The following is an 18,815-nucleotide window of genomic DNA, read 5'->3' as shown; positions in this document are numbered from 1 at the left end:
GACCAGCACAGAAGTCCAACAACATAACACCACTCTGGTTCAGATCGGGGGGGCCTTTCCTCCCAATCACACCCCTCCAGGTCTCACTGTCATTGCGCACGTGAGCATTGAAGTCCCCCAGCAGAACGAGGGAGTCTCCGGTAGGAGCATTCTCCAGTGCCTCCCCCAGAGACTCCCAAAAGGGTGGGTACTCTGAACTGCAGCACAGGGACAGCAGTCCAAGTCTTCTTTCCTCTTCTTCTTTCCTTGTCCCCCGGTCTGGTTCAGTTCAGTTCATGTCATATATTGTAAACAGAAATAAATAAATGGGCATCAAGGGGAGCTTTACATTTATAAAACTTCCCTTGGCAAAGCAAATCTGTTTGGCATCAAAGGTATTCAGACTACAATTCTTCTGAAGGGAAAAAAAAAAAAAAAGTAAAGAAGACAGTTCTGCCGAAAGCCAGGGACTAGACCTGTTCTAAGTTCTATACTTTTTAAAAGGGGCGTGTTTATCAACTATGGAATTAGAAGATTTACAAAAATGGTCAAGTGCTAGATCTTCATCTGGGATTTTAACAGTGTCATATAACTATTCAACAGATCAGTTAAAAAAAAGCCTGCTCATGGAGATGTTTCAGGATCTGAATACCAAGCGTGGACCTAATTTTTTCATTTTTGCAATTCTGATACAGGCTATTGAGCGGTGATAACTAACACCAAGTTCAGATACTGCGGATTTTCTACGTTTGATTTGTTAAGATTGAGCAAATCAGGGACAACCTTGAAGGATCTCTTTGGTTTTGTAGGATCAGCAATTACCTGAGAAAGGTTGATATTGGTACACACCTTTTTTAAATGATCAGAGGCAGAGTCCAACTTGTTTAAATTAAAATTGCCACACAGAGATTGGGTTTAGGCCACATGCACACAGAATGACATCAACAAATATAAGAAATATTAAATATTTACACATAGATTTTTGAATACATGTAGAGGAATGATACTTTGAAATGTGCTCATTGCGGAGTTATGATCAGTTGAGTAATGAAGGTTGAACTATTCTGGGAAAGAGGTTCTATTCCCAGCATCATGATGGACACTCCTGATATAGAAGGTTTCGCTAACGCATTGGAATTGTTTTACTATTTTCATATGCATGTGCAATGAAGAATTGCTTGCTGCTGATAAATGCAAAGAAGAACAGCTTACACATAGATGCTCACATATAGGCTGCTGAATGCAATGAAGACCTGCTTATCCAGTAAAGTTCAATGTCAATCTGTAATATTCAATTAGGATTTGCAAAACAGTGAAGTTAAACAATGAATGGGTCCATAGTCGGTATGAGAAGACTACAGGAATAATTACCTGGGTGTACGTTCAAACAGAGATGAGAAAATTGCGATAAATAATTGTTTGTTTGTTTGTTAGTATGTATATGAATGTTATGTGTATAAACTGTGTTGAGTTATAGTTACTCAGTAGTGTCTCAGTGAAACAACCGACGGGGGAAGCCTTGCGGTGACAACAAAAGCAGTGTTTTACTGATCAGTCAAGTTGCTCCAGTGTACTCCATACAAACTGATTGGCTACTGAAGGGATAGAAAATGGGCAATACTTGTTTTAAAGCAAACAAGGAATTAGATGGGAAAAATACATGTTTTAACGGGACCCAGACAATATTAAATACTCAGACAGATGGGAGAAGAAGTGTAGTTTTGTAGGAAATCACAAAATTATTACATAAAATTAGTGAAATCAATTGAAGAATGCCTTTCTGAAGAGCTGTTTACCACAGATGAGCAGCTTTGCGACCAAGCACATTGTAGATCGCTTTACTGCAAAAATGATCTAATTTAATGGATTGGTTTAGACATGCATAACAGCATTTTAAGAACAAAGAGAGAAACAAAAAGGGACGCTTCATGGTGGAAGGTGATGTATAAATAACTGTGTATATGATGAAGGGGGTGGCAACAACCATTCCGAAATCCCGCCATTCTGACATCCCGCTATTCCGACATCCCACCATTCCGACATCCCACCATTCCGACATACCACCATTCCGACATGCAAACGTCCCACCATTCCGACATCCCACCATTCCGACATCCCACCATTCCGACATCCCGCTATTCCGACGTTCAAATGTCCCACCATTCCGACAAGGCTTTCCGTATAAGGAAATGTGTGTTACTCAACAGGTGAGTCCCTTCTTTCTGTTCATGCAATTTATATGTTTAACACATGTTTATAGACAAGCGTTATCAAAAACACAAAGTCTCGGCAACTGGAGGAGGAGAAGCAGTCCGCGGTGGTTTTCAATCACACACTCCAATGCTACTTGTTTCAACTTCCGAAAATTTAATCCAGGAAAAAAAGACTTACAAACATGGACCAAAACGGCTCCATAACACGCACAAGAATCCAAAAGAAACGAAAGTTAACTAAAAGAAAGCAAATGCGCAAAGCCCATCCGCGCTTCCCAAAATTGGAGTGAGTACTCATAAATCACGTGAATAACATGAATAAACGATTTTACTGCATTTTGTTGTGTTTTATACGTTCTATGCTGTCATTTCTCTCTTCTCCTATTGGCAAGGCAAGGCAGAGTGCTCGCAACTGTGTCCTGTGCAGTAGCCGTGATATCTGTTATTGCAATTATTACTTTTGCATATGATGACAGCGTGCAAAAGACGCATTGGCTCTGTGGAGAGCTCCGCTCCAGCTGGCTGCTGTGACAGCTCACTGACACTGTATTTCTGCTTAATCAGTTTCAGTCTCGCCAGAGTTACATTAATATCTGTATTTTTATATTTGAAATTCAGGGGATTTTGATAATAGATTATTAAAGTTTGTTTGCGAGGCTGTGGCCTCTGGATGTGCAGAGCTTGTGCGCCAAACTTTAGGGCGTATTTGCGCCGGCATATCATTAGTGCAAAATGTTTTGGGTAAAAAATAGGCTATTAAAAGGAACTGTCGGAATGGCGGTATGTTAAATTAAAAAAAAAACATACCGCCATTCCGACCATAGGAGGAAAAAAGTGTCGGAATGGCGGGACGTCGGAATGGCAGCATGTAACCATGATGAAGGAGAGACCATTTGAGCAGCACAGCCATTTCGCAGCACAGGGACAGCAGTCCAAGTTAAAGGATCTCCCACGTGGTATCACCTGTCACATTGTGTCAAGGCATCAAAAGAAGAAAAAATCAGCAAACTCAAGGACAAAAAGACGAAGACTCCGGTGAACGAAGAGAGAGGACTGACAAACCAGAAATACAAAAGGATTCTCGATATCAAGATCCAGAAGAAGAGGCTAACAATGCCACGAACACTTACGATGCTGGGAATGATGCCAGCAATGAACAGAGAAGAAGATTCAGTGTCATCAATCTTCAACACGTGCCTCTAATGAGGGGGTGAATATAGAATCCTCAACGATTACAACGTCTCTGGGAACTGTGACAACAACAAGGTTTAAACCATTTTGATATATATTGTAACCTATTGGCTAAGGAATAGTGCTGAAAATGAGGTAAATCTAATACACCACTGTCCTTGGTCTTCTGTAGGGTTTTTAAACTAATACGTGGTGGTTTGTTTTTCCACAGAAATTTGGAGATGCATGAATCTAGTGACTTAAACCAAGTAGCAGATGGTTTTATGGGGATCATTGAAAACAAATAGTTAACTTTTGGTAGTATCATCATTTTAATGGATGTAACTCTCCCCATAAGTGATATAGGTAAGGACTTCCAACGAGAGAGATCGTCCTCTACTGTCTTTAATAATTGCACATAATTTAGCTTTGTTAGCTCTGAGAGCCTGGAGGAAATGTTTATGCCTAAATATCTAATATTTCCTGACTGTAAAGTGATCGCAGTTATATTATGGACCCTACAGTTAATGGGCAGAACTGTGGTCTTAGACCAGTTGATAGAGTAGTCAGAAAGTGCTGAGAATTTATTTATGAGTGTGATCGTGTGAGTGAGAGACGTCTGTGAGTTCTGAAGGAAAAGTAACACATCATCAGCATAAAGACTTATTTTATGCTCAATATTTTGGGATTAATTACTCACAAACGGGTAAGAAAAGGTAGTATTGCCAGACCATACATGATCAAAACAGGGAGCGGAGGTCGTTCAGCTGCAAGAAGGTGTGAATGCCCGACTAAAGTTTATAAAAAGCGGGTAAGACAAGGTGCGAATGCCCGACAATGTATGATCAAAAGAGGGAGCGGAGGTTTTCGGCTGCAAGAAGGTCTGAATGTCCACCCATAATTCCTGAAAAATGATTAAAAAAAGAGTGCGAATGCCAAACCATACATCATCAAAAGCAGGAGTGGATGTGTTCGGCTACAAGAAGATTTGAATGTCCATCAATAATTGCTTTAAAACATGAAAGAAAATTTTCGAATATCAAACCGCACATGATCATAAGCGGGAGCGGAGGTGGTTCAGCTGCAAGAAGGTGTGAATGTCCGACTTAAGTTCAAATATATTAACAAAAGTGGGAGGAGAGGTGTTCGGATGAGAGTGGTTGAGAATTTCCAACCATAATCTATAAAATGCGGTGAAAAAAAAGGTGTGATAGAACACTAAAAGGTGGAGCGGAAGTGTTCGGCTGCAAGAAGGTGTGAATGTCTGACTATATTTGGTGAAAAGCAGGTGAAGCAAGGTCTGAATGCCCAACCTTACATCATCAAAAGCGAGATCAGAGGTTGTTGGCTGCAAGAAGGCCTTAGTTTGCCAAAAGCGGGTAAGCTGCGAATGACCGACTAAATATCAACAAAAGGTCTTCGGATGCAAGTGGGTGTGAATATCCCACCATACAAGTATGGTGGAGAGGAAGCTGTGAACAGCCGACCATAGTTTGCAAAAAGCGGGTGAGAAAAGGTGCGAATGTCCAACCATACATGACCAAAACAGGGAGCGGAGGTGTTTGGCTGTGACAAGGTGTGAATGTCCACCCAAAATTAATGAAAAGCGGGCAACAAGTAGGTTTGAATGCCCAACCATACATCATCAAAAGCAGGAGTGGATGTGTTCGGCTACAAGAAGGTTTGAATGTCCGAGCATAGTTTGTAAAAAGCGGGTAACAAAAGGTTCGAATGCCCAAACATACACCATCAAAAGAGGGAGCGGAGGAGTTCCGCTGTAAGAAGGTGTGAATGTCAGACCATAGTTGGTATAAAACGGGTAAGAAAAGGTTAAAATACCCGACTGTACACAATCAATAGCGGGAGCGGATGTGTTTGGCTACAAGAATGTGTGACAGTCCGACCATGGTTTGTAAAAAACGGGTAAGAAAAGGTTCGAATGCCTGAATATATACCATCAAAAGCGGAAGCGGAGGTGTTCGGCTGCAAGAAGGTGTGAACGTCCGACCAAAGTTTTTAAAAAGCAGTAAAGAAAAGGTTCGAATATCCAACCAAACATAATCAAAAGCGGGAGCAGAGCTGTTCGACTGCAAGTAGGTGTGAATTTGAATTTGCAAAAAGCTGATGAGAAAGGTTGAGAATGCCTGACTATACACCATCAAATACCGGAGCGGAGCTCCGAGCATAGTTTGTAAAAAGGGGGTAAGAATAGGTTCGAATGCCCGAACATACACTATCAAAAGAGGGAGCGGAGGTGTTCCGCTGTAAGAAGGTGTGAATGTCCGAACATAGTTGGTAAAAAGCGGGTAAGAAAAGGTTAAAATACCCGACTGTACACTGTAGTCGGACATTCACACCTTCTTGCAGCCGAACACTTCCGCTCCACCTTTTAGTGTTCTATCACACCTTTTTTTTCACCGCATTTTATACATTATGGTTGGAAATTTTCAACCACTCTCATCCGAAGACCTCTCCTCCCGCTTTTGTTAATATATTTGAACTTTAGTTTTACATTCAAACCTTCTTGCAGCTGAACCACCTCCGCTCCCTGTTTTGATCATATATGGTCTGGCTACTACCTTTTCTTACCCGTTTGTGAGTAATTATGGCTGGACATTCACACCTACTTGCAGTCGAACACAACCTCTCTCGCTTTTGATGATGTATGGACCGGCATTTTTACCTTTTCTAACACATTTTTCAGCAATTATGGTCGGAGATTCACACCTACTCACAGCCGAACAACTCCGCTCCCGCATTTGATGATGTATAGTCGGTCATTCTCACCCTTTCTCATCAGCTTTTTGCAAATTATGATCTGACATTCACACCTACTTGCAGTCGAACAGCTCTGCTCCCGCTTTTGATTATGTTTGGTTGGATATTCGAACCTTTTCTTAACTTCTTTTTACATATTTTGGTTGGACGTTCACACCTTCTTGTAGCCGAACACTTCCACTCCTGCTTTTGATGATGTATGGTTGGGCATTCACACATTTTTTTTGCCCATTTTTCAGGAATTATGAGTGGACATTCACACCTTGCAGCTGAACACCTCCTATCCCACTTATGATCATGTGCGGTTTGATTTTCGAAAAGTTTCTTTCATGTTTTCTAGCAATTATTGATGGACATGTAGATCTTCTTGCAGCTGAACACCTCCGCTCCCGCTTTTGATCATACATTGTCAGGCATTCGCACCTTGTCTTACCCACTTATTACAAACTTTAGTCGAACAGTCACACCTTTTTGAAGCCGAACACCACCTCTCCCGCTTTTGATGATGTATGGTCCAGCATTCTTACCTTTTCTAACACATTCTTCAGCAATTATGGTCGGAGATTCACACCTACTCAGAGCCGAACACCACCGCTCCCGCATTTGATGGTGTATAGTCGGGCATTCTCACCCTTTCTCATCAGCTTTTTACAAATTATGATCTGACATTCACACCTGCTTTTGATAATGTATTGTTAGGCATTCGCACCTTTTTTTTTACCCATTTTTCATGAATTATGGGTGGACATTCACACCTTCTTGCAGCCGAACACCTCCTCTCCCGCTTATGATCATGTGCAGTTTGATATTCGAAAATTTACTTTCTTGTTTTAAAGCAATTATTGATGGACATTCAAACCTTCTTTTTGATGGTGTATAGTCGGGCTTTCGAGCCTTTTTTTCCCGGTTTTTACAAACCATGGTCGGACTTTCACACCTTCTTGTAGCCGAACAACTCCGCTCCCGCTATTGATTGTGTACAGTCGGGTATTTTAACCTTTTCTTACCCGCTTTTTACCAACTATGGTCGGACATTCACACCATCTTACAGCGGAACACCTCTGCTCCCGCTTTTGATGGTGTATAGTCGGGCATTCGAACCTTTTCTTACCCGCTTTTTACAAACTATGGAGGGACATTGAAACCTTCTTGTATCCGAAAACCTCCGCTCTCTCTTTTGATCATACATTGTCGGACATTCGCACCTTTTCTTACCCGCTTTTTACAAACCATGGTCGGACTTTCACATCTTCTTGTAGCCGAACACATCCGCTCCCGCTATTGATTGTGTACAGTCGGGTATTTTAACCTTTTCTTACCCGCTTTTTACCAAGTATGGTCGGACATTCACACCTTCGTACAGCGGAACACCTCCGCTCCCTCTTTTGATGGTGTATGTTCGGGCATTCAAACCTTTTCTTACCCGCTTTTTCCAAACTATGGTCAGCTATTCACAGCTTCCTCTCCACCATACTTGTATGGTGGGATATTCACACCCACTTGCATCCGAAGACCTCCGCCCCAAATTTTGTTGATATTTAGTCGGACATTCGAACCTTACCCGCTTTTGGCAAACTATGGCCTTCTTGCAGCCAAACACCTCTGATCTCGCTTTTGATGATGTAAGGTTGGGAATTCAGACCTTGCTTCACCTGCTTTTCACCAAATATAGTCGGACATTCACACCCACTTGCATCCGAAGACCTCCGCCCCAAATTTTGTTGATATTTAGTCGGACATTCGCACCTTACCCGCTTTTGGCAAACTATGGCCTTCTTGCAGCCAAACACCTCTGATCTCGCTTTTGATGATGTAAGGTTGGGCATTCAGACCTTGCTTCACCTGCTTTTCACCAAATATAGTCGGACATTCACACCTTCTTGCAGCCGAACACTTCCGCTCCACCTTTTAGTGTTCTATCACACCTTTTTTTCACCCCATTTTATACATTATGGTCGGAAATTTTCAACCACTCTCATCCGAAGACCTCTCCTCCCGCTTTTGTTAATATATTTGAACTTTAGTCGGACATTCAAACCTTCTTGCAGCTGAACCACCTCCGCTCCCTGTTTTGATCATATATGGTCTGGCAATACTACCTTTTCTTACCCGTTTGTGAGTAATTATGACGGGACATTCACACCTACTTGCAGCCGAACACAACCTCTCTCGCTTTTGATGATGTATGGACCGGCATTTTTACCTTTTCTAACACATTTTTCAGCAATTATGGTCGGATATTCACACCTACTCACAGCCGAACAACTCCGCTCCCGCATTTGATGATGTATAGTCGGGCATTCTCAACCTTTCTCATCAGCTTTTTGCAAATTATGATCTGACATTCACACCTACTTGCAGTCGAACAGCTCTGCTCCCGCTTTTGATTATGTTTGGTTGGATATTCGAACCTTTTCTTAACTTCTTTTTACATATTTTGGTTGGACGTTCACACCTTCTTGTAGCCGAACACTTCCACTCCTGCTTTTGATGATGTATGGTTGGGCATTCACACCTTTTTTTTGCCCATTTTTCAGGAATTATGGGTGGACATTCACACCTTGCAGCTGAACACCTCCTATCCCACTTATGATCATGTGCGGTTTGATTTTCGAAAAGTTTCTTTCATGTTTTCTAGCAATTATTGATGGACATGTAGACCTTCTTGCAGCTGAACACCTCCACTCCCGCTTTTGATCATACATTGTCAGGCATTCGCACCTTGTCTTACCCACTTTTTACAAACTTTAGTCGAACAGTCACACCTTTTTGCAGCCGAACACCACCTCTCCCGCTTTTGATGATGTATGGTCCAGCATTCTTACCTTTTCTAACACATTCTTCAGCAATTATGGTCGGACATTCACACCTACTAAGAGCCGAACACCTCCGCTCCTGCATTTGATGGTGTATAGTCGGGCATTCTCACCCTTTCTCATCAGCTTTTTACAAATTATGATCTGACATTCACACCTGCTTTTGATAATGTATTGTTAGGCATTCACACCTTTTTTTTACCCATTTTTCATGAATTATGGGTGGACATTCACACCTTCCTGCAGCCGAAAACCTCCTCTCCCGCTTATGATCATGTGCGGTTTGATATTCGAAAATTTACTTTCTTGTTTTAAAGCAATTATTGATGGACATTCAAACCTTCTTTTTGATGGTGTATAGTCGGGCTTTCGAGCCTTTTCTTCCCGGTTTTTACAAACCATGGTCGGACTTTCACACCTTCTTGTAGCCGTACAACTCCGCTCCCGCTATTGATTGTGTACAGTCGGGTATTTTAACCTTTTCTTACCCGCTTTTTACCAACTATGGTCGGACATTCACACCGTCTTACAGCGGAACACCTCTGCTCCCGCTTTTGATGGTGTATAGTCGGGCATTCAAACCTTTTCTTACCCGCTTTTTACAAACCATGGTCGGACTGTCACACCTTCTTGTAGCCGAACACATCCGCTCCCGCTATTGATTGTGTACAGTCGGGTATATTAACCTTTTCTTACCCGCTTTTTACCAAGTATGGTTGGACATTCACACCTTCGTACAGCGGAACACCTCCGCTCCCTCTTTTGATGGTGTATGTTCGGGCATTCAAACCTTTTCTTACCCGCTTTTTCCAAACTATGGTCGGCTATTCACAGCTTCCTCTCCACCATACTTGTATGGTGGGATATTCACACCCACTTGCATCCGAAGACCTCCGCCCCAAATTTTGTTGATATTTAGTCGGACATTCGCACCTTACCCGCTTTTGGCAAACTATGGCCTTCTTGCAGCCAAACAACTCTGATCTTGCTTTTGATGATGTAAGGTTGGGCATTCAGACCTTGCTTCACCTGCTTTTCACCAAATATAGTCGGACATTCACACCTTCTTGCAGCCGAACACTTCCGCTCCACCTTTTAGTGTTCTATCACACCTTTTTTTTCACCGCATTTTATACATTATGGTTGGAAATTTTCAACCACTCTCATCCGAAGACCTCTCCTCCCGCTTTTGTTAATATATTTGAACTTTAGTTTGACATTCAAACCTTCTTGCAGCTGAACCACCTCCGCTCCCTGTTTTGATCATATATGGTCTGGCTACTACCTTTTCTTACCCGTTTGTGAGTAATTATGGCTGGACATTCACACCTACTTGCAGTCGAACACAACCTCTCTCGCTTTTGATGATGTATGGACCGGCATTTTTACCTTTTCTAACACATTTTTCAGCAATTATGGTCGGAGATTCACACCTACTCACAGCCGAACAACTCCGCTCCCGCATTTGATGATGTATAGTCGGGCATTCTCACCCTTTCTCATCAGCTTTTTGCAAATTATGATCTGACATTCACACCTACTTGCAGTCGAACAGCTCTGCTCCCGCTTTTGATTATGTTTGGTTGGATATTCGAACCTTTTCTTAACTTATTTTTACATATTTTGGTTGGACGTTCACACCTTCTTGTAGCCGAACACTTCCACTCCTGCTTTTGATGATGTATGGTTGGGCATTCACACCTTTTTTTTGCCCATTTTTCAGGAATTATGGGTGGACATTCACACCTTGCAGCTGAACACCTCCTATCCCACTTATGATCATGTGCGGTTTGATTTTCGAAAAGTTTCTTTCATGTTTTCTAGCAATTATTGATGGACATGTAGACCTTCTTGCAGCTGAACACCTCCGCTCCTGCTTTTGATCATACACTGTCAGGCATTCGCACCTTGTCTTACCCTCTTTTTACAAACTTTAGTCGAACAGTCACACCTTTTTGCAGCCGAACACCACCTCTCCCGCTTTTGATGATGTATGGTCCAGCATTCTTACCTTTTCTAACACATTCTTCAGCAATTATGGTCGGACATTCACACCTACTCAGAGCCGAACACCTCCGCTCCCGCATTTGATGGTGTATAGTCGGGCATTCTCACCCTTTCTCATCAGCTTTTTACAAATTATGATCTGACATTCACACCTGCTTTTGATAATGTATTGTTAGGCATTCGCACCTTTTTTTTTACCCATTTTTCATGAATTATGGGTGGACATTCACACCTTCTTTTAGCCGAACACCTCTCCCGCTTATGATCATGTGCGGTTTGATATTCGAAAATTTACTTTCTTGTTTTAAAGCAATTATTGATGGACATTCAAACCTTCTTTTTGATGGTGTATAGATGGGCTTTCGAGCCTTTTCTTCCCGGTTTTTACAAACCATGGTCGGACTTTCACACCTTCTTGTAGCCGAACAACTCCACTCCCGCTATTGATTGTGTACAGTCGGGTATTTTAACCTTTTCTTACCCGCTTTTTACCAACTATGGTCGGACATTCACACCGTCTTACAGCGGAACACCTCTGCTCCCGCTTTTGATGGTGTATAGTCGGGCATTCGAAGCTTTTCTTACCCGCTTTTTACAAACTATGGTGGGACATTCAAACCTTCTTGTATCCGAAAACCTCCGCTCTCTCTTTTGATCATACATTGTCGGACATTCGCACCTTTTCTTACCCGCTTTTTACAAACCATGGTCGGACTTTCACATCTTCTTGTAGCCAAACACATCCGCTCCCGCTATTGATTGTGTACAGTTGGGTATTTTAACCTTTTCTTACCCGCTTTTTACCAAGTATGGTCGGACATTCACACCTTCGTACAGCGGAACACCTCCGCTCCCTCTTTTGATGGTGTATGTTCGGGCATTCAAACCTTTTATTACCCGCTTTTTCCAAACTATGGTCGGCTATTAACAGCTTCCTCTCCACCATACTTGTATGGTGGGATATTCACACCCACTTGCATCCGAAGACCTCCGCCCCAAATTTTGTTGATATTTAGTCGGACATTCGCACCTTACCCGCTTTTGGCAAACTATGGCCTTCTTGCAGCCAAACACCTCTGATCTCGCTTTTGATGATGTAAGGTTGGGCATTCAGACCTTGCTTCACCTGCTTTTCACCAAATATAGTCGGACATTCACACCTTCTTGAAGCCGAACACTTCCGTTCCACCTTTTAGTGTTCTATCACTCCTTTTTTTCACCGCATTTTATACATTATGGTCGGAAATTTTCAACCACTCTCATCCGAAGACCTCTCCTCCCGCTTTTGTTAATATATTTGAACTTTAGTCGGACATTCAAACCTTCTTGCAGCTGAACCACCTCCGCTCCCTGTTTTGATCATATATGGTCTGGCAATACTACCTTTTCTTACCCGTTTGTGAGTAATTATGGCTGGACATTCACACCTACTTGCAGCCGAACACAACCTCTCTTGCTTTTGATGATGTATGGACCGGCATTCTTACCTTTTCTAACACATTTTTCAGCAATTATGGTCAGAGATTCACACCTACTCACAGCCGAACAACTCCGCTCCCACATTTGATGGTGTATAGTCGGGCATTCTCACCCTTTCTCATCAGCTTTTTGCAAATTATGATCTGATATTCACACCTACTTGCAGTCGAACAGCTCTGCTCCCGCTTTTGATTATGTTTGGTTGGATATTCGAACATTTTCTTAACTGCTTTTTACAAACTTTGGTCGGACGTTCACACCGTCTTGCAGCCGAACACCTCCGCTTCCGCTTTTGATGGTATATAGTCGGGCATTCGAGCCTTTTCTTACCCGCCTATTACTTACTATGGTTGGACATTCAAACCTTCTTGTAGCCGAACACATCCGCTCCTGCTTTTGATGATTTATGATTTGGCATTCGCACCTTTTCTTACCCATTTTTCAGTAATTTTTGGTCGGACATTCAGACCTTCTTGCACCTGAACACCTCTGCTCCCGCTTTTGATGGTGTATAGTCGGGCTTTCGAGCCTTTTCTTCCCCGATTTTTACAAATTGTGGTTGGACATTCAGACCTTGCAGCCGAAAACCTCCGCTCCCTCTTTTGATCATACGTTGTCGGGCATTCGCCCCTTGACTTACACGGTTTTTACAAACTTTAGTCAGACATTCACACCTTGCTGCTGAACCACCTCCATTCCCTGTTTTGATCATGTGTGGTCTGAAAATACTACCTTTTCTTCCCCCGTTTGTGAGTAATTATGGCTGGACATTCACACCTACTTGCAGCCGAAAAACCACCTCTCCCGCTTTTGATGATGTATTGTCCGGCATTCTAGTCTTTTCTATCACATTTTTCAGCAATTATGATCTGACATTCACACCTACTTGCAGTCGAACAGCTCTGCTCCCGCTTTTGATTATGTTCGGTTGGATATTCAAACCTTTTCTTAACTGCTTTTTACAAACTTTGGTCGGACGTTCACACCTTCTTGCAGCCGAACACCTCCGCTTCCGCTTTTGATGGTATATATTCGGGTATTCGAACCTTCTCTTACCCGCTTTTTACAAACCATGGTTGGACTTTCATACCTTCTTGTAGCTGAACAACTCCACTCCTGCTTTTGATGATTTATGGTTGGACATTCGCATCTTTTCCTACCGATTTTTCAGTAATTATGGGTGGATATTCACACCTTCTTGCAGCTGAACACCTCCTCTCCCGCTAATGATCATGTAAGGTTTGATATTCGAAAATTTTCTTTCATGTTTTAAAGCAATTATTAATGGACATTCACACCTACTTGCAGCCGAACACCACCTCTCCCGCTTTTGATGATGTATGGACCGGCATTCTTACCTTTTCTAACACATTTTTCAGCAATAATGGTTGGAGAAATACCCCTACTCACAGCCGAACATCTCCGCTACCGCATTTGATGGTTTATAGTCGGGATTTCTCACCCTTTCTCATCAGCTTTTTGCAAATTATTCTCTGACATTCACACCTACTTGCAGTCGAACAGCTCTGCTCCCGCTTTTGATTATGTTTGGTTAGATATTCGAACCTTTTCTTAACTGCTTTTTCACAAACTTTGGTCGGACGTTCACACCTTCTCTTAGCTGAACAACTCCGCTTCCTCTTTTGATTGTGTACAGTCGGGTAATTTAACCTTTTCTTACCCGCTTTTTACCATCTATGGTCGGACATTCACACCGTCTTACAGCGGAACACCTCCGCTCCCTCTTTTGATGATGTATGGTTAGGCATTCGCACCTTTTCTTACCCATTTTTCAGTAATTATGGGTAGACATTCACACCTTCTTGCAGCTGAACACCTCCTCTCCCGCTTATGATCATGTGCAGTTTGATATTCGAAAATTTTCTTTCATGTTTTCTAGCAATTATTGATGGACATTCAGACCGTCTTGCAGCTGAACACCTCCGCTCCCACTTTCTATGGTGTATAGTCGGGCTTTCGAGCCTTTTCTTCCCCGGTTTTTACAAATTATGGTTGGACATTCAGACCTTCTTGCAGCCGAAAACCTCCACTCCCTCTTTTGATCATACATTGTCGGGCATTCGCACCTTTTCTTACCCACTTTTTACAAACCATGGTCGGACTTTCACACCTTTTAGTAGCCGAACAACTCCGCTCCCGCTATTGATTGTGTACAGTCGGGTATTTTAACCTTTTCTTACCCGCTTTTTACCAACTATGGTTGGACATTCACACCTTCTTACAGCAGAACACCTCCGCTCCTTCTTTTGATTATGTATGGTTTGACATTCGCACCTTCTCTCACCCGCCTTTTACTATGGTCGGCCATTCACAGCTTCCTCTCCACCATACTTGTATGGTGGGATATTCACACCCACTTGCATCCGAAGACCTCCTCCCCCACTTTTGTTGATATTTAGTCGGTCATTCGCACCTTACCCGCTTTTGGCAAACTATGGCCTTCTTGCAGCCAAACACCTCTGATCTCGCTTTTGATGATGTAAGGTTGGGCATTCAGACCTTGCTTCACCTGCTTTTCACTAAATATAGTCGGACATTCACACCTTCTTGCAGCCGAACACTTCCGCTTTTAGTGTTCTATGAGGCATTCACATATATTTTTTCACCGTATTTTATAGATTATGGTTGGAAATTCTCACCCACTCTCATCCGAAGACATCTCCTCCCGCTTTTGTTAATATATAGTCGGGCATTCGAACCTTTTCTTACCCGCTTTTTACAAATTATGGTCGAACATTCACACCTACTTGCAGCTGAATACTTCCGCTCCACCTTTTAGGTATGTATGGTTGGCATTTGCACCTCTTTTTATACTGATTGCTGAAGATTAAGTTGTTCTTTCTCAAACTACAAATTTTTTTAATTGTTGAAACTTGATTTGAAGTGGATAAATAAGGAGGACAAACAGTTTTAAGTCAGGCTGATAGAAGGAATTAATTTTATAGCAAAATCTGTATTTCGTCATATGTCGAGAGATGCTTATTGCTGAAGAAGTTCTTTCTCATTCTACAAAGTACAACGTTGTTTATCGTTGAAACTTGATTAGACATGAATAAATATGAAGGACAAAGCAGTCTTAACTTGGTTTGAGTTAAGGAATTCGTTTTATAGGAGAATCCGAATTCGTGCATAACTCATAAAATAGAGCTTATTTTCGGATTCCTGAAGAATGATTCTGGTTCTTTCTCATAATACAAAGTTTGTTGTTTATTGTTGAAACTTCATCAGAAGTGAAGAAATAAATGAATGCCTATCAACAAATGTGGGATCTAAACTCTAGTGCTTCCTCTAAAATAATTTCCTTTCTCAATTTAGAAATGTGTGTGTGTAAGTCACAACACCCGTGACACCAAAACGGCTTTCTTTTCTCTACACTCTGCACTATGAGCACACACACCAAATCAGAAAGGCTTTTTTCTCTCTTTTCTACATTATGGACTGTGGGGACACAAAACCGCTCTCTCTCTTTTTTTTTTTATCGTGTGCCAGGGCGTTGTCTCATGTATTAGATTATGCTTAAGATACGAATGGGTTTATCAGTCACATCAGCATCCATACATACTGATCCTCCCGTAATAAAATGGTCGGATCTTATCAAACACACTTTGTTTCTTGTGACAATCAAGTCAGCGAAACAGCGTATACACGTCAAGACACTGAATCAAGTTTGCCACAAGAACTCATAAGTTTGGCAGTATTGCTCTGCCATCAGCAATGATACACCCATTTTATTTTCGTGAGACATGTGCAAGCACCTGTTCATCTACTGTTCTATCACTATGAATTAGTGATCTATTATCAATAAGGATACTTCTACAACTACTATCAAAGTATGTCCGGACTTCTTATGTTGTCAGTTGCTATATATGAATAAGTGGGGAGCTACTGACAAGCATTAAGCATGTCACACAGCCCAAACATATAACATTTCAGGACACACCACACAGTTAACAACCACAGTGAAGCGTGTCAAAGCCCAAACATGTAACATTCAACAGGACACTTACACAACACATTCAAATCAAACAGTCAGACAACATACAAGAACATATACCCCAGCCGGCATTGCTCCCTGCCTATTTTCGTACAGCACACTATGTGTGCGCACACCTTTATTCACAAACTCTTCAACTTATACTCTTTTACCGAAGCTGCTACAGCTCGATTGGCCGAATACCCTTAGATCCTATTTCGGTGAATTTGACATCTGCCTTACATGTAACAGATTAGCGGTTTAGCAGTTTTAATTTAGTTTGAGTGAAGGAATTCATTTTATAGCAAAATCCGAAATCGTGAAGCACTCATGAAAGTAAGCTTATTCTCGGATTCCTGAAACTTTAGATTTGCTCTTTCTTTTACTGCAAAGTACAACGTTGTTTTTTTTGTTTAAATCTTTCTAGACATGGTAAATATGAACGACAAAGCAGTTTTAACATAGTTTGAGTGAAGGAATTCATTTTATAGATAAAATCCCAAGAGTCTGCTGAGAAAAGAGAGTGAATGCGAAGTAGACTTTAACACGGCTATGGGAGCGAGCCGAGTGTCGGCTAACCGGGAGAATTGCTTGAAAGAAACGCGACACCGAATGAGCGGTCAGAACAAAGCCTCAATACGGGATTCTCGTGGTGTTTTTGTTGCTGCCTTGTCTTTTGCATAGAGTAAAAGACAAGGCAGCCATCGAATAGGGCCCGATTGTTCCTACTTGGTCAGCCGAGGAGCGGGGGGGGGGGGGGGGGGGGGAAGCGTCTCAACCAAGCAAAGCTCACCATGGGGAAGGTGGCTATACCAACTAGCCTGATGCCCTGCTCCCGCAGTGACGGATAATCGTACTCTGGTTTCTCTTCATAACATACAAGTCTTTCGCCTTTTACTAAAGACTTCCGTGGAGAGCAGCACTAATGAGTTGTTTCTATTATTGGCAGGCTTTACCTTTGCGGGTGAAGCCCTTTCTGTCTGTGCAAAAGAAATCTTGCTACTTTGCAGAGTGACTTCTCTGAGTAGAGTCGCCTTACAAGACAAGGCAGCCATCGAATAGATTGTTTCTACTTGGTCAGCCGAGGAGCAGGGGGGGGGGCAAGCGTCTCAACCAAGCAAAGCTCACCAAGTAGGAACAATCGGGCCCTTTTCGATGGCTGCAACACCTGAAAGAGATATTGATGCGAGACCCGATCAAATGCTTTTTCAAAGTCTAAATTTAAGATGACAAGCCGGGTGTTTCTGTCTCTAGCGTAATCAATGATGTCTCGAATCAGTACGAGGCTGTCGGTGAGTTGTCTCCCTGAGATGGCACAAGCTTGGTCTGGGTGAATTACCTCCTCTAAAACAGAGGACATCCGTGTCGCTAAAACCTTGCTAAAAAGTTTACAGTCAAAGTTTAAAAGTGTGATGGGCCTCCAATTCTTTAGGTCAGTCTTATCATTTTTTTTATAAAGTAGAGTCACTATTCCCACTCTAAAACTGTCAGGCAGTCGGTCGAGTTTTTCAAAATCTTTAAAAACATCTAAAATGTCTGATGATAAAAGGTCCCAATAGGTCAGATAGAATTCTGCAGGAAGCCCGTCTAAACCCGGAGCTCGACTTCTCTTAAAACCTGTTAGGCATTTTTTTAACTCTAAAGCAGTAAAATTCTGTGTCAAGTGTGCATTCTCTTTTACGGTTTTGTCAACGAATTTTAAGATTTCTGCCGATGTTTCCAAGTGCACTGGTTTCTCTTTGTACATGTTACTATAAAAGGTATGTACAGTTTCAATCATCTCTTGTGTTGGATTTTGTTAAAAACCCATCTTCTCTTTTTAGATTTTGAATACACTCCTTTTTATTTATAACTTTCTTTCTTTTTCACCTTCCTCAATTTCCTGCTCCCTGCTTCTTACAAAAATTCCTTTACTCTTTATTTCTGCTAAAACTGACATTTCCTTTTTGACATCTTTGATTTCTTCTTTAAAGTCTATGCCACACTGATTTAGTTTAAAGTAGCGCTGTAAGCGTTTATGTAGTCCCATCATACATCTATTCTCTTTCCTTTTTTTACGTTTACCTTGCTGTTTAAAAAAAGTCTGGGTCGTTTCCTTCACCATTTCCCACCATTGTGCATGTGTTTCGTAGAGGTCTTGAAGGGTCTGCCACTCTTTATAACATTCCCTGTACTGACTGACTATGATTTCATCCTCCAACAGGGAACAGTTGAGTTTCCACAGACCACTTCCTACCGTCACACCAGAAGGGGGTGAAAGGGTGCAGGAGAGCATAAGGTGGTCTGAAAAGAAAACAGGGGTTAATCTAACATCAGTGGGTGGGCAATCTCTAGTAAAGAAATAATCAATGCGAGAGGCTCTGGTGCCATCATGACTAA

General features: G+C 41.9%; 1 non-coding gene across 1 annotated transcript; it reads left to right on the top strand.

The window, feature by feature from the left end:
* The first annotated feature begins 17,289 nt into the window (after positions 1-17,289).
* On the top strand, positions 17,290-17,403 carry LOC140279118 (U5 spliceosomal RNA). Its single transcript, XR_011909313.1, has one exon. It is a non-coding gene; the product is annotated as a U5 spliceosomal RNA (small nuclear RNA).
* The last annotated feature ends 1,412 nt before the right edge of the window (positions 17,404-18,815 follow it).

The sequence above is a fragment of the Leuresthes tenuis genome, unplaced genomic scaffold (genome assembly GCF_036924035.1).
Source record: "Leuresthes tenuis unplaced genomic scaffold, fLeuTen1.0.hap1 SCAF_20, whole genome shotgun sequence".
Classification (NCBI taxonomy): Eukaryota; Metazoa; Chordata; class Actinopteri; order Atheriniformes; family Atherinopsidae; genus Leuresthes; species Leuresthes tenuis.
Note: the sequence above shows the minus strand (reverse complement) of the source record. Positions and strands in the feature narration are given on the sequence as shown.